Consider the following 14,539-nt stretch of genomic DNA (forward strand, 5'->3'; position numbering starts at 1 on the left):
TCCCCTCATACCAGGACCCACCAACTCAGTGGCACCAGGTCCTGGCAGAACAACATATGTAAAACTTGCAGACATCTCTCCACTTCTACGATGACCAACACCCCCCACACTATACACTTCAAGATTCATGGGTTCTACACGTGCCTATCACATAGGGTGTACCTCATCCAAAGCCCAAAATGCCCCCATAACTATGTGGGTGAAACCAGACCATCACTATGCTCTCAAGTGAACTTACACGGAAAAATAATGCAAAAACTTCATCTTACCTGTGGGCAAAGACATCTCAAAAAGCAATCACTCCATATGTGATCTTCCAATATTTGTCCTCCAGGGAAACCTGCGCAACACCTTCAAAAGGTGAGGCTGGGCACTTAAATTCGTAACTCTGCTAGGCCAGGTCAATGCTAGGAAATCAGGTTGGTATAACTGTCGCTCGGGGTGTGAAAAGTCCACCCCTCTGAGTGACGCAGCTACACCAATCTAAGCGGTGGAGTAGACAATGGTATGTGGACGGGAGGGCGTCTCGCGTGGACACAGCTACCACCTCTTGGGGAGGCAGAGTCCCGATGCGATGGGAGGAGCCCTCCTGTCGGCATCGGCAGCGTCTTCACGGAAGTGCTACAGCTGTGCCGTTGCGGCATTTTAAGTGTAGACCTGTCCCGAGACACCAAAATCCATGGACTTAACAGGGACACAGGTTTTATGGCTCATTACAGCCATTTGTAACACGCCACCCTTCCTGCTCCCCTTAAGTGCTCGTTTCAAACCCTTTATGCACAACAGTCTAACTTAGAATTGTCCACTTCATTGCAAGCGACCACCTCCCACGTGTATTACAAGTTGGGAGAGATTAAGTGAAAAGTGTATTTACTCAGACACTAGAAAATTAGGTTGGCATAACTAGATCCCTCAGGGGTGTAAAAAATCCACACCCCCGAGGGGTGTAGTTAAGCTGACCTAAATTCCCATGTAGACAGTGCTATGTGGATGGAAGAAGTCTTCTGTAGACCTTGGGCATATTTACACTACACAATTATGTCAACCTATGTTACCTCCGCATACGTCTGTCACAATCGTCATGTCACTCGTGCATGTGCACATCCTCACCAGGAACGCCTGTATCGATGCAGAATGCATTGCACTGGGAGTAGGTTTCCCACTGTGCAACTGTCACCATCCAGTGCAGGGTGTTTTGGGTAACTTTTGCATTGCCCGATGAGGCCAAAATGAGTTGCTTAATGGTGACTGGGCGCATGGGGTCAAGTTCCCATAGTGCAGTGTTCTCCATCCTATAATTTCATCTGCATCAGATAATATTTTGGGCCTTCTTTTCAACATCCCCTGCAAACCCACATGTCCCTCCTCACTGTCCATCATCTCTGAGAGAAGCATGGAGCCTGCCTAGCTCTGCGCTATCGTTCTGAGTATTGCAAGTACAGGGTCCATGACTCTGCACTATTTGCTACTCCTGGGGGAATTCTGCACCAAAAAAAAATTCTGTGCACAATATTTTAAAATTCTGCAAATTTTATTTATCACAATAACCCCACATAATCACACCAGTTTCAATTATTTTGATAAATTATTTCAAAATACCTGTCAGCAAGTATGTTTGCCTGTATTGTTACAGACAGACAGACACAAAAATTCCCTCAGGAGTAGAGTTAAAGAACCCCTACGACAATCCAGTTCCTTCTTCTCTGCCCTCTCCACTGTGGGGCCCAGCCATGGGGCCTCCCCTAGCTGATACACTACCCCCTCCCCTTGCCCCAGCCGAGCCCAGCGTTGGGACCTCCCCCCAGCCCAGACACCCACCCGTCTACCCCTCAGAGTCCAAGGCTCCAGAGGGAGAAACAGCCTGATGCTTGGTCATAGAATCATAGAATATCAGGGTTGGAAGGGACCTCAGGAGATCATCTAGTCCAACCCCCTGCTCAAAGCAGGACCAATCCCCAATTTTTGCCCCAGATCCCTAAATGGCCCCCTCAAGGATTGAACTCACAACCCTGGGTTTAGCAGGCCAATGCTCAAACCACTGAGCTATCCCTCCCCCCCCAAGTGTGGAGTGGCTTGTGTGGAGTTTCCTACACATCGCTGCCTCCTTCCCTCTGAGCGTGCCAGGAGCTGCAGCTGCTGGGAACCCTCCTGCTCCCTCCTCCAGCAGTGTCTTCTATAGGCTCCACTGAGTCCAGCGGCCCCTGGTGGTGGCCAGCAGCATTGCAGCCTGTTTCTGTAAAGGAAAAGAAATTCTGCATGCACAACCTTAATTTCTGCAAAATTCTGCATTGTCTGGGAGTAATTTGAAGAGATGCAAGAGGAGCTGCAGGGAACATGAAGATTCCTTGAAGCCACTTTGCTGGGGGAACTAGAAAGAAATAATTCAAGGTTGCTGGTGGCAGTGACGGAGTAGCTGGAGATGGTGAAGCGCCATTTCTGGAGCTGAGAAATAAACACCGACTGGTGCAATCCCATCGTAATGCAGGTTCAGGATGATGGGAGATGTCTGATGCACTTTTAGATGTGCAAGGCCATGTTCCTGGATCTGTGTGCTGAAACTCACCTCACTCCTGTGGTGGAGGAACACAAAAATGAGAGCCATGCTGACAGTTGAGAAGCAAGTAGCAATTGCGCTGTGAAAACTTGCAATGCCACATAGCTATTGGTCAGTCAGGAATCAATTTGGAGTCGGAAAGTCCACCACAGGGGCTGTTGTCAAGCAAGCGTGCAGGGTCATTAATCACCTCCTGCTATGCAGGACTGTGACTCTGGGCAATGTGCAGGACATAATGTATGGTTTTGCAGCAATGGGCTTCCTGAACTGCAGTGGGATGATAGCTGGCACACACATCCCTATTTTAACACCCTTCGCAGAGTAGATCAATAGAAAGGGCTACTTTTCTATGGTAATACGCGCAGTGGTTGATGTCGGTAAAGCATACCTGGTGATCCATGCGGGCTGGTCAAGGAAGGTGCATGAGCATGCATTTTGAAGAACACAGGACTGTTCAGAAAGCAGCAAGCAGGGACTTTCTTTCCTGACCAGCGGATTACCATTGAGAATGCTGAAATCCCAATAGTGAGCCTGGGAGACCCAGTCTATCCCTTGCTCCCCTGGCTCATGAAATCCTTTGTGCTGTCATGGTGGCCAGTCTAGGAGTTTTTCACCTTCGGCTCAAAAGGTACAGACTGACAGCTGAATGTGCCTTTGGTGGTTTGAAAGGTCGCTGGTGTTTTTTACTTACAAGATTGGACCTCAGTGGAGGGGGGGAATCGCAATGGTTATAGCTGCCGGCTGTGTCTTGCATAATATCTGTGAAGCAAAGGGGGAAAACTTGCTGCAAGGGTGGAGGTGGAGCAGATCTCTGCTGAATTTGAATAGCCAGATACAAGGGCTATTAGAAGAGCTTAGCGTAGAATGTGATGGTTCAATGAAGCATTGAAAGAACATTTTAATAGTGAGCCAGAGTGGTTGTAGTGTGCTGAACTTGGCCTTGCAATTTTGCAGCCTGGTATGATTCTTGCAGTGATTGCTGTGTATGTAGGAATAGAACAGTGCCAATGCACCTATTAATACTGTCTGTGCACGACGTTGTAGGTTCTCGAACAAAATGAAATAGGAAATTTGTGCATGTCAGACCTGCTCAGCATCAGGCAGCATATGTTGTGAACTAACAATGATGACTCTTGATCCAAAAATAGAAATTTATTCAGTAACATGAACCAGGCAATTTAAAAAAAACATTTAAAATTTAGTTTATTAAGGGAACAGAATGTTTGAAGGGGAAAGAACACACATTTCCATTTCAGGTACACATACACCAACAGTATCTTTCACAGGTCAGTGTATGTGAAGCTGTGATTGTTTTTAATGTCGTCCCCCAGGGTGGAGTGGAAGGGGTAATCCAGTGAGCCCTGATGCCATGTGGAATGTTGAGGGCGGGGTGTAAGGAGGTCCCTCTACTGAGATCTCTGTGTGCTCCAGAGAGAGGCAAGTACAGGATTGTTGAACCTGCAGGTCTATCAGAGTCTACAGCAGCTGTTTGTCTGAGAAGCCCTATTATGTCCTGGTGCATCTCCCTCTCCTTTTTTCCTGCTTGGAATCCTGGGTCTTTCTCCTCTCCACTCTTTCCTTCTCCATGCTGTCTTCCAGGATGATCCTCCAGGCTCTGGTCTCATCCCCTGATGCAGCACAGGCTTGCAGGATCTCTTGGAACATGTCATCCTGAGTACTCTTCTTTCTCCTCCTCTAGTTCCAACATTCCGCGGGTGTGGAGGGGGAGACCCTGGAGACCACAATGGCAGCAGCCGTAGATACAACACAGAGAGGTACTGTTGTCAGTGTAGTCATGATGGAAATAGAAGAACTCACTCCTCTTGATTCCCCAGAAGTTGTAGGCACTAAGTTCTCACTTTTCGTTGGGATAAATACAGCACCAGCCATGGTGAGTATGGCCCTCGGGAGTGGGGGGGCACGTGTGTAGAGCAGTGGCAATGAATACTGGCACTGTTTTCCACAGTCAGTGGTGACTTTAGCTGATATCTTACTCCTGAGGGTAACGGGCAGAGAGAGCACAGCTGTTGTTGCTGGGGTCCTTTTGCTGCCCTGGCCCATAGGCTGCTAGCCTGCTGAAGTAATCACTGAGTGGCATGAGAAAGTATCCTCCCATGGCAGAAGAAATAAGGCAACCTGTGATGCTGTATGATTGAATATGTCCATCTATATTGTTGATATTGCCACTATTCTACAATTGCAAAAAACCTGGTACAGAGCATGTCATGGACACAAACTAGGGAAATGCAACCTAGATGGAGCTACTGTAAGGTAGGGACAAAACTGTTTGGAAAACCATTTCTAGAGAGTAGTTACCAGTGGTTCAGTCATGCTGGAAGGGCATAACAAATGGGGTCCCGCAGGGATCGGTTCTGTGTCCAGTTCTGTTCAACATCTTCATCAATGATATAGATAATGGCATATAAACTTATACAGTTTGCAGACGATACCAAGCTGGGGTTGCAAGTGCTTTGCAGGATAGGATTAAAATTCAAAATGATCTGGACAAACTGGAGAAATGGCCTGAAGTAAATAGGATGAAATAAGGACAAATGCAAAGTACTCCACTTAGGAAGGAACAATCAGTTGCACACCTACAAAATGGGAAGTGACTGTCTAGGAAGGAGTACTACAGAAAGGGATCTGGGGATCATAGTGGATCACAAGCTAAATATGAGTCAACAATGTAACACTGTTGCAAAAAACAAAAAAAAATCCTTCTGGGATGTATTAGCAGGACTGTTGTAAGCAAGACACAAGAAGTAATTCTTCCGCTGTTCTTCGTGCTGATTAGGCCTCGACTGGAGTATTGTGTCCAGTTGTGGGTGCCACCTATTGGGAAGGATGTGGACAAATTGGAGAGAGTCTGGAGAAGAGTGACAAAAATGATTAAAGGTCTAGAAAACATGACTTATGAGGGAAGATTGAAAAAATTGGGTTTGTTTAGTCTGGAAAAGAGAAGACTGAGAGGGGACATACTTTTTCAAGTACATAAAAGGTGGTTGTTATAAGGAGGGAGAAAAATTGTTCTTAACATCTGAGGATAGGACAAGAAGCAATGGGCTTAAATTGCAGCAAGGGGGGTTTAGGTTGGACATTAGGGAAAAAAAAAAAACCTTCAAATCACCAGGGTGGTGAAGCACTGGAATAAATTGCCTAGGGAGGTTGTGGAATCTCCATCATTGGGGATTTTTAAGAGCACGTTAGACAAACACCTGTCAGGGATGGTCTAGATAATACTTAGTCCTGCCTTGAGTGTAGGGGACTGGGCTAGATGACCTCTCGAGGTCCCTTCCAGTTCTGAGTCTATTAAAGGTGTAAATGGAAAAGTTATGATTGATTATCCTGTTTATATGCATGCATCATCTTTGTATCTAAAGTTATGAATATTTGCTATGTACTGGTGGCATGCCTGGGTTGTATTCCTGGCTAATGCCCACCAAGTAACATTTACATTAAGACTAGACAGCTGTGTGTTGATGGCCCATCCAGGACACTTAGTTCTCACAATGGGCCATAGAAGAAACTCATTCTGCCCAGATAGCTCTTCCTGTGGACACCTCAGCAAGAATATGGGTAATGGCTGCTGCTAAGAGTCCTCAAACTATGTAAGAACATGTGATATGCTATGCTCATGTGACCCTGGACTCCATCTTGAGTTAATAACTTTCTACAGACTGGACTGGGAGCTTTGTTTGAAACAGTAAATTTCCAGGAACATGGCAAAGGATATAGAAGACCCCTGAGATCACCATTTTGCCTCTTTCCTGCCCTGAGTATCTGGACTGTGGATTTACAACCAAAAGGAGCATTTTGAACTATGGACTGAGGGTCTTCCAATCTTTTGGAAGCTACCAGAGAGACTTTACTATCCAGCAATCTATACCATCACTGCTACTGGAATAAAGGTAGCACAACCGGAAATAAGGACTTTGCAATTATTTGTATGTATATGATCTATTAACCATTATTAACTCTTTTTCTTTTATTATTAAACCTTTAGCTTTTACTTAAGGATTGGAAACAGCGTGATTATTGGGTAAGACCTGAATTGTATATTGACTTGACTATGTGGCTGATCTCTTGGGATTAGAAGAACCCTATGTTTGATTAAATTGGTTTTCAGTAACCACTCATCAGTCTAGGATCTGGGTGGTGAGACAAAGGCTGGACAGCCTAAGGAGACTGCATCTTTGGCTGCCTGTTAACCAGGGTGGTGAAACAGAAGTTTACTTTTGTTACTGGCTTGGTATAATCTAATGAGAGAATAACCACCTGTTTGGGGTGAGCCTGTCCTATTTCTCAGCAGTTTGTCCTGAATTTGGCATCTTCAGCTGTGACCCACTGAGGCACAGTGACTCAGCCCTCCCCAGAAACCTTCAGCAGAGGATTGCAGAGCAGCTCCATGAAAGTTTCGTCAAGATCTCTATGGCAGATTCACAGGACATCCCGCTGCACTAATTCTAGCGGGGAATGAAAAGCAGATAGCAACTCCACCTCTTGCTTGTTTCACGACCACTTCTACCACAAGTCTAAATGAGTAAATCAACAGATGTCCGGCTATTCTGGGGGTTCCAGCCCTGTAATGTCAAAGCAAACCGTGTACTTACCAGATGCGCCTTCCCCTGCATCAGGCTTGCCTATGCTCAACTGGCTGGACTCCGGTGGAGTCAAATACATGCCCTGGCTTGCTGTGCTACTGGATCCCCGGTCATTTGTCCCCCACACTCCTCCTCCTCCTTGCTGTTCACAGGAGGGGGCTGTGACTCTGGTTCCTCTGAAGTATTCACAGAGCTCTTGGGGGTGATGGTGGGGTCTCTGCCAAAGACAGCTTTCAGCTTTTTGTAAAACCAGCAGGATTGTGACTCTGTACCTGATCGATTGTTGGCCTCCCTGGCTTTCTGGTCTGCCTACCACAGCTCATTGACTTTCATGTGGCGCAGCCATTCCTGCGGGATCCTTTCTCTGGCATCCCCTGAGCAATCTGCTCATAGATGTCCACATTTCTACAGACGGGTCGGAGCTGGGTCTGCACGACCTCTTCTCCCCACAGGCCCGGGAGATCCAATACCTCTTGTTTCAGAGTAGCAGCCATGTTGGTCTGTATTCGCAAAAAGAACAGGAGGACTAGTCTCTAAGGTGCCACTAGTACTCCTTTCCTGTTTGCGAATACCTCTTGTGTATTCCCAGTAGGAGTGTGTCTGCAGTGTGTAGTTGGCCTGGTCAGCTGGGCAGTTACACACACAAAATGGAGATGCTTGGTGTGCTCACCAAGCCAGACAACTATGAAAAGGAATTTCAAAAGTTTTCAGGGCTCTAAAGGGGAGGGGCGGTTCATGTCCACATGACTCCTGGGCAGTGGAGTTCACAACAGTGACCAGAGCCATCAGGGTGGGGCCTGGAGGACGTTTCCTGAAGGCCAGTAACCTTCGACCTACGTAATGCAGTGTCTTTGCTAGCACTGCGTCATTTTAACTACATACACCATGACTCTGCTGCTTGGGAAGGCGGAGGTGTTATGCCCATGTAGTGGGGCACTGACACTGGCAGGAGTGACATTAAGTGTAGACCCATCCACAGCTCAGCTGACATACACTGCCTTGCATTAGCCTAACCGTGCCGTGCAGACCGGCCCTAACTAGCCTTCTGTTGCCAGAAGTAATGTCTACACAGCAGCTGCACCAGTGTAGTGTTTCCAGTGTAGACAAGCCCTCTGTTTCTTGTCCCAGACCTGGAGAGGAGTGTATCTCTTCCACCAGCAGAAGTTGGTCTAGTAAAAGATATTACCTGACCCACCTCGTCTCTAATCAAAATGTGCCAGTCTGATAATGTTGTAAATGTTTTTTTCAAAAAAAAATATAGTTGGCTGAAACAATTTGGCAAAATTAACCCAAATTTGTTGACCCAAATCAGCATGTTTTGGTAAAAAAAGTTTACTCAGAGATGTCGCCAGCTGTATTGATGATTTGGTTTAGTTCTCTGCAAGGCCTGTATTTGTCCTGATAAACATGGCTGCAAAGTCCATAGGACAGTGTTGTGGGATTGTAACAAACTCCCCATAACCTCAGCCGTGCAGAACGCAATGCCATCCACAGCCTCAGAAACAACTCTGACATCATAATCAAAAAGACTGACAAAGGAGGTGCTGTCGTCGCCATGAATAGGTCGGAATATGAACAAGAGGCTGCAAGGCAGCTCTCCAACACCACTTTCTACAAGCCATTACCCTCTGATCCCACTGAGGGTTACCAAAAGAAACTACACCATTTGCTCAAGAAACTCCCTGAAAAAGCACAAGAACAAATCCGTACAGATACACCTCTGGAACCCCAACCTGGGGCATTCTATCTGCTACCCAAGATCCATAAACCTGGAAATCTTGGACACCCCATCATCTCAGGCATTGGCACCCTGACAGCAGGATTGTCTGGCTATGTAGACTCCCTCCTCAGGCCCTACGCTACCAGCACTCCCAGCTATCTTCGAGACACCACTGACTTCCTGAGGAAACTACAATCCATCGGTGACCTTCGTGAAAACACCATCCTGGCCACTATGGATGTAGAAGCCCTCTACACCAACATTCCACACAAAGATGGACTACAAGCCATCAGGAACACTATCCCCGATAATGTCATGGCAAACCTGGTGGCTGAACTTTGACTTTGTCCTTACCCATAACTATTTCACATTTGGGGACAATGGAGACCTTCAAGTCAGTGGCACTGCTATGGGTACCCGCATGGCCCCACAGTATGCCAACATTTTTACGGCTGACTTAGAACAACGCTTCCTCAGCTCTCGTCCCCTAACGCCCCTACTCTACTTGTGCTACATTGATGACATCTTCATCATCTGGACCCATGGAAAAGAAGCCCTTGAGGAATTCACCATGATTTCAACAATTTCCATCCCACCATCGACCTCAGCCTGGACCAGTCCACACAAGAGATCCACTTCCTGGACACTACGGTGTTAATAAGCGACTGTCACATAAACACCACCCTATACCAGAAACCTACTGACCACTATTCCTACCTACATGCCTCCAGCTTTCATCCAGACCACACCACACGATCCATTGTCTACAGCCAAGCTCTACGATACAACCGCATTTGCTCCAACCCCTCAGACAGAGACAAACACCTACAGGATCTCTGTCAAGCATTCTTACAACTACAATACTCACCTGCGGAAGTGAAGAAACAGACTGACAGAGCCAGAAGAGTACCCAGAAGTTACCTACTACAGGACAGGCTCAACAAAGAAAATAACAGGACGCCACTAGCCATCACCTTCAGTCCCCAACTAAAACCTCTCGATCAAGGATCTACAACCTATCCTGAAGGACGACCCATCACTCTCACAGATCTTGGGAGACAGGCTAGTCCTTGCTTACAGACAGCCCCCCAACCTCTAGCAAATACTCATCAGCAACCACACACCACACACAACAGAACCGCTAACCCAGGAACCTATCCTTGCAACAAAGCCCATTGCCAACTGTGTCCACATATCTATTCAGGGGACACCATCATAGGGCCTAATCACATCAGCCACACTATCAGAGGCTCATTCACCTGCACATCTACCCATGTGATATATGCCATCATGTGCCAGCAATGCCCCTCTGCCATGTACATTGGCCAAACTGGTCAGTCTCTATGTAAAAGAATAAATGGACACAAATCAGATGTCAAGAATTATAACATTCAAAAACCCATCGGAGAACACTTCAATCTCTCTGGTCACTCGATTACAGACCTAAAAGTGGCAATTCTTCAACAAAAAAACTTCAAAACCAGACTCCAACGAGAGACTGCTGAATTGGAATTAATTTGCAAACTGGACACCATTAAATTAGGCTTGAATAAAGACTGGGAGTGGATGGGTCATTACACAAAGTAAAACTATTTCCCCATGTTTATTCCCCCCGCCCCCACCAAACTGTTCCTCAGACGTTCTTGACAACTGCTGGCCCACTTTGATTATCACTACAAAAGGTGTCCCCTCCCCCCCCACTCTCCTGCTGGTAATAGCTCACCTTACCTGATCGCTCTCGTTACAGTGCGTATGGTAACACCCATTGTTTCATGTTCTCTATGTATATAAATCTCCCCACTGTATTTTCCACTGAATGCATCTGATGAAGTGATCTGTAGCTCACAAAAGCTCATGCTCAAATAAATTTGTTAGTCTCTAAAGTACCACAAGTCCTCCTTTTCTTTTTGCAAACTCCTTTCATGTGGCTGTTCCATTGCATAGAAACAGCTGGGAGCTAGCTGTGATCTTGGGAGATCTAGGGTCAGTTTCCTGCTCTGGCACAGGCTTCCTGTGTGACTTTTAAAAAGGAAGAGCCAGGGAACTATAGACCCATCAGCCTGACCTTGGTACCTGGGAAGCTCCTAGAGCAATGTACAAAACATTCAATTTACGAATACCTGGATGATGGAGTCCTCATGTATTTACTGTGAACAAAGCAGCTTGATTTCTTTCTTTACAAGGTAACCGGTTTGGTGGTTGGGGGAATGTGGTAGACATAATATACCTGGGCTTTGTCATGTGGGATTGTGTCAAAAGCCATGCTATTCTCCTAAGAAAGCTGGAGAAATGGGGGCTTGGTAGAACTATCATTAAGGGGATAGATCATTGGTTTAACAACCACAAAGAAAGAGTAACTATTAATGGAATTATGTCAGATTGGAGAGAGGTCTCAAGTGGGGTTCCACAGAGTTCGGTTCTGGGTCTGGTGGTGTTTAACATCTTTATTAATGACCTGGATGTAGGACTAGAGAATATACTGATCAAAGTCACAGATCACACAAAGCTAGGGGGAGTTGGAGGACAGAGCGAAAATTCAAAGGTATCTTGATAAATTGGAGAACTAAGCTATAGACGACAAAATGAAATTCAACAAAGATAAATGTAAGGTGCTACACTAAAGGAAGAAAAAACAAATGCACAAAGACAGAATGGGGGAAAACAGGCTTGGCAGCAGCACCGCTGAGAAGGATCTGGGAGTTGTGGTGGATCACAACCTCAACATAAGTCAACAATGTGATGCTGTTGCAAAAAATAGCAAATGCATGCTATGCCTCTGTTAATGCAACCTAAAAGTGCAAGTCATGGAAGCTGATAGTTCTGCTCTACTCAGTGCTGGTTAGGCCTCAGCTGGAGTACTGTGTCCAATTTTGGTTATAAATGTATAGAAAGGATGTAGAGAAACTGGAAAGGATCCAGAGGTGAGTGACAAAGATGATCAGAGGGGTGGAATGCAGCCATATGAGCAAAGGCTGAAGGAACGGGGTATGTTGAGTTCGGAAACAAGGAGATTAAGCGGGGAAATGATAGCCACCCTCAGATATTAGGCTGCTGTAAAAAAGATGGAGAAAAGTTGTTCTCTGTTGCCACAGAGGGCAGGACAAGAGGCAATGGGTTCAAACTGCAGCAGAGCAGATTTAGATTAAATTTCAGGAAAAACTCCCTCCCTGTAAGAACTATAGGACAATGGAACAGATACCTTGGGAGGTCGTGGAAGTTCCTTCACTGGAGCTTTTCAGAAGGAGGCTGGATCTGCCTTGGCTGGTTTAGATACAACAAATCATGCATCTTGGCAAGGGGTTAGACCAGATGAGCCTTGTGGTCCCTTCTAGCCCTGTGGTTCTATGACCTTGAACAAGTTGCTTAGACTCTGCCTCCATTTCCCATCTGAAAATGGGGAGAACAGCACTGCCCTGCCTCGCAGGGCGTTGGGTGGACAAATCATTAAAGCATAGGCCACATGTACAACTTAGGTCTGCCTAGCTCCATTGCTCAGGGCTGTGGGAGATGTCATGCCCTTTGCAACATGGTTAGTTTGACCTAGCCCACATTGTAGATGCTGCTAGGTCCGGGGCGGTTTTACTACAAGGGTGGAAAGCCCCTTCTGTCGCTCTTGTGTGTACAGTGGTGCAGCTGACATACCCTGAGACTGTGAGGTGCTCAGGTCCTGTGGGGAATAGGGGCCAGATACGCACCATAGTCAGTCAGACCAATGGTCCTTGCAGTCCAATAGCCTCTCAGATGCTTTGGAGGAAGATGTAAAAGCTGAATTAATGAATAGCTATGCAGTAACGTGTCCATGGGGGATGCTTACTCTTAACCCCTGGCTTGTGCCCTAAATCATGAAGGTTGATATCCCTCTACTGTGTCTATCCTAGCTGGGATAATTCAGGAAGATATTCCTATAGATCTAATCCCTTTTTAAAAAAAAAAAACTTAATGAGATCTTTGACTTGGCATGTTGTGGCAATGAGTTCCACAGGTTAACACAGCTCTGTGCTTGTGCTGAGCCAGAACCTGATGGTGGGGATGGGGGGTGGATACCCATAGTACTCACTGTTCTGGAATTCCCACTGTTTGTGTCAGTAATCTTGGAGTATATGCAGGGTCTCCTCTGTCGGGGAAACGCGTGCACCTGGCCAGATAGTCTGCTCGGCAAAGGCAAAGCTTGCTGAGGGACCCTGCTGCAGGAAGGAGCGTGGGTGACTGTGTAAAGATGAGAATGCTCTCTCCCTAGGCTGCTGCTGAGAAAGACCTTTGGGTTTGATAGACTGGAAACTTACCAGTTTCCCAGCCCAGTTTAATGATTAACTAGTGTCTCCCTCTGGCTGCCAGGGAGAGCTCTGGGCCATGATTGAGAAGGAGTGTTCCATGTTTACTCCTGAAACTCCTCATCCATCAGCAGATGCTATCATTCCCCTGCCTGAGTCCATGCTGCTGAGGCTGCTGCACAGCTTGCTAGTTTCTGTGGACACACCTCATGGCTTAGATCCTGCTGTGCAGCCCCCAAGGGTGAGCCCAGCAGCTGCTCGCTTGGCTGATGTTGAGTGACCTTGCAGAGGCTTGGTCTGGGAATTGGTGAGATGTAGCAGGGTGTGTGCTCTGGGGGCAGGAGCGGAGAGGGAAGCTCGGACTGACCGGCCGTGTACAATGATTCTGGAATCTCCAAGGGTTAATGTCGGCTGGAGATACTTGTTGGGACTCCAGGTATTTATAAAGCACTCGCTGCCCTTATTGGCAGACTCTGAGAGACCCTGGAACTCTCCCCTGGGCTCGTTAGCAGGGTCCGGACAGCCCTTAGCCATAGTCTCTTCTTTCATGCTGGCCATATCCTATCGCAGCACTGTAGAGGTTTACAAATGGCCTCTGTCAATGTGATCAATATGCCTATGAGTAAGTACAGTCACATGAATTGTGACATGTAGCAACCTGCCACATCCTCGTGCAGTAACCGGTCTATGAGCATGTAGACAAACAGTGTGTGATTGTGAAAATGCTGGGTATGCCAAACACAGGTCCTTGAGCTAGGGTTGCCAACCCTCCAGGATTGTCCTGGCATATCCAGGAATTAAAGATCAATGTGATATACTGTAATCTCCAGGAATACATCCAACCAAAATTGGCAATCCTAACTTGAGCTGCAGGCTTGATGCATAACCTGATGCATTAGAGGGCTGTGAGGAAGCTTCCCTGTTGGTGCTCTGCAGTGGGTGATGATGGGTGTGTTATGGGGGTGTGTATCTTCTGTTTACTCTGCAGCATCAGGCCATTGGCCCATCAGGGCCTGTACTGGCCTTAATCAGTTCTGGAGATGGCACACCAGATCTGATGAGCCAGTGGCTTGAGCTGCAGTGGCCTGGGGAGCTGGGTGAATCATTTTTACCTGAAAAATGCATTTTCAGTGGACTCGAAACAATTTGTGAATCTGATGTGAGTTTGCCAAAAAGTGTTGGTTAAACATGTCAGGGAAGTGGGCACCATTCCCAAACTAGAGAAGAAAATGTGGGGCTGCCTTCTTACTTACAGCTCTTACCCTAGTGCTGGGACATTCACCCAGGACGGAAAAGACCCAGATTCAATTTGCCTCCTGTCTGATGCGGAGATGGCATCTGAACTTGTTTCCCACATTGCAGGAAAGTGCCCGAACCTCTGGGCTGTTGGCTA

The sequence above is a fragment of the Lepidochelys kempii genome, chromosome 27, assembly GCF_965140265.1.
Source record: "Lepidochelys kempii isolate rLepKem1 chromosome 27, rLepKem1.hap2, whole genome shotgun sequence".
In the NCBI taxonomy this organism is placed as follows: Eukaryota; Metazoa; Chordata; order Testudines; family Cheloniidae; genus Lepidochelys; species Lepidochelys kempii.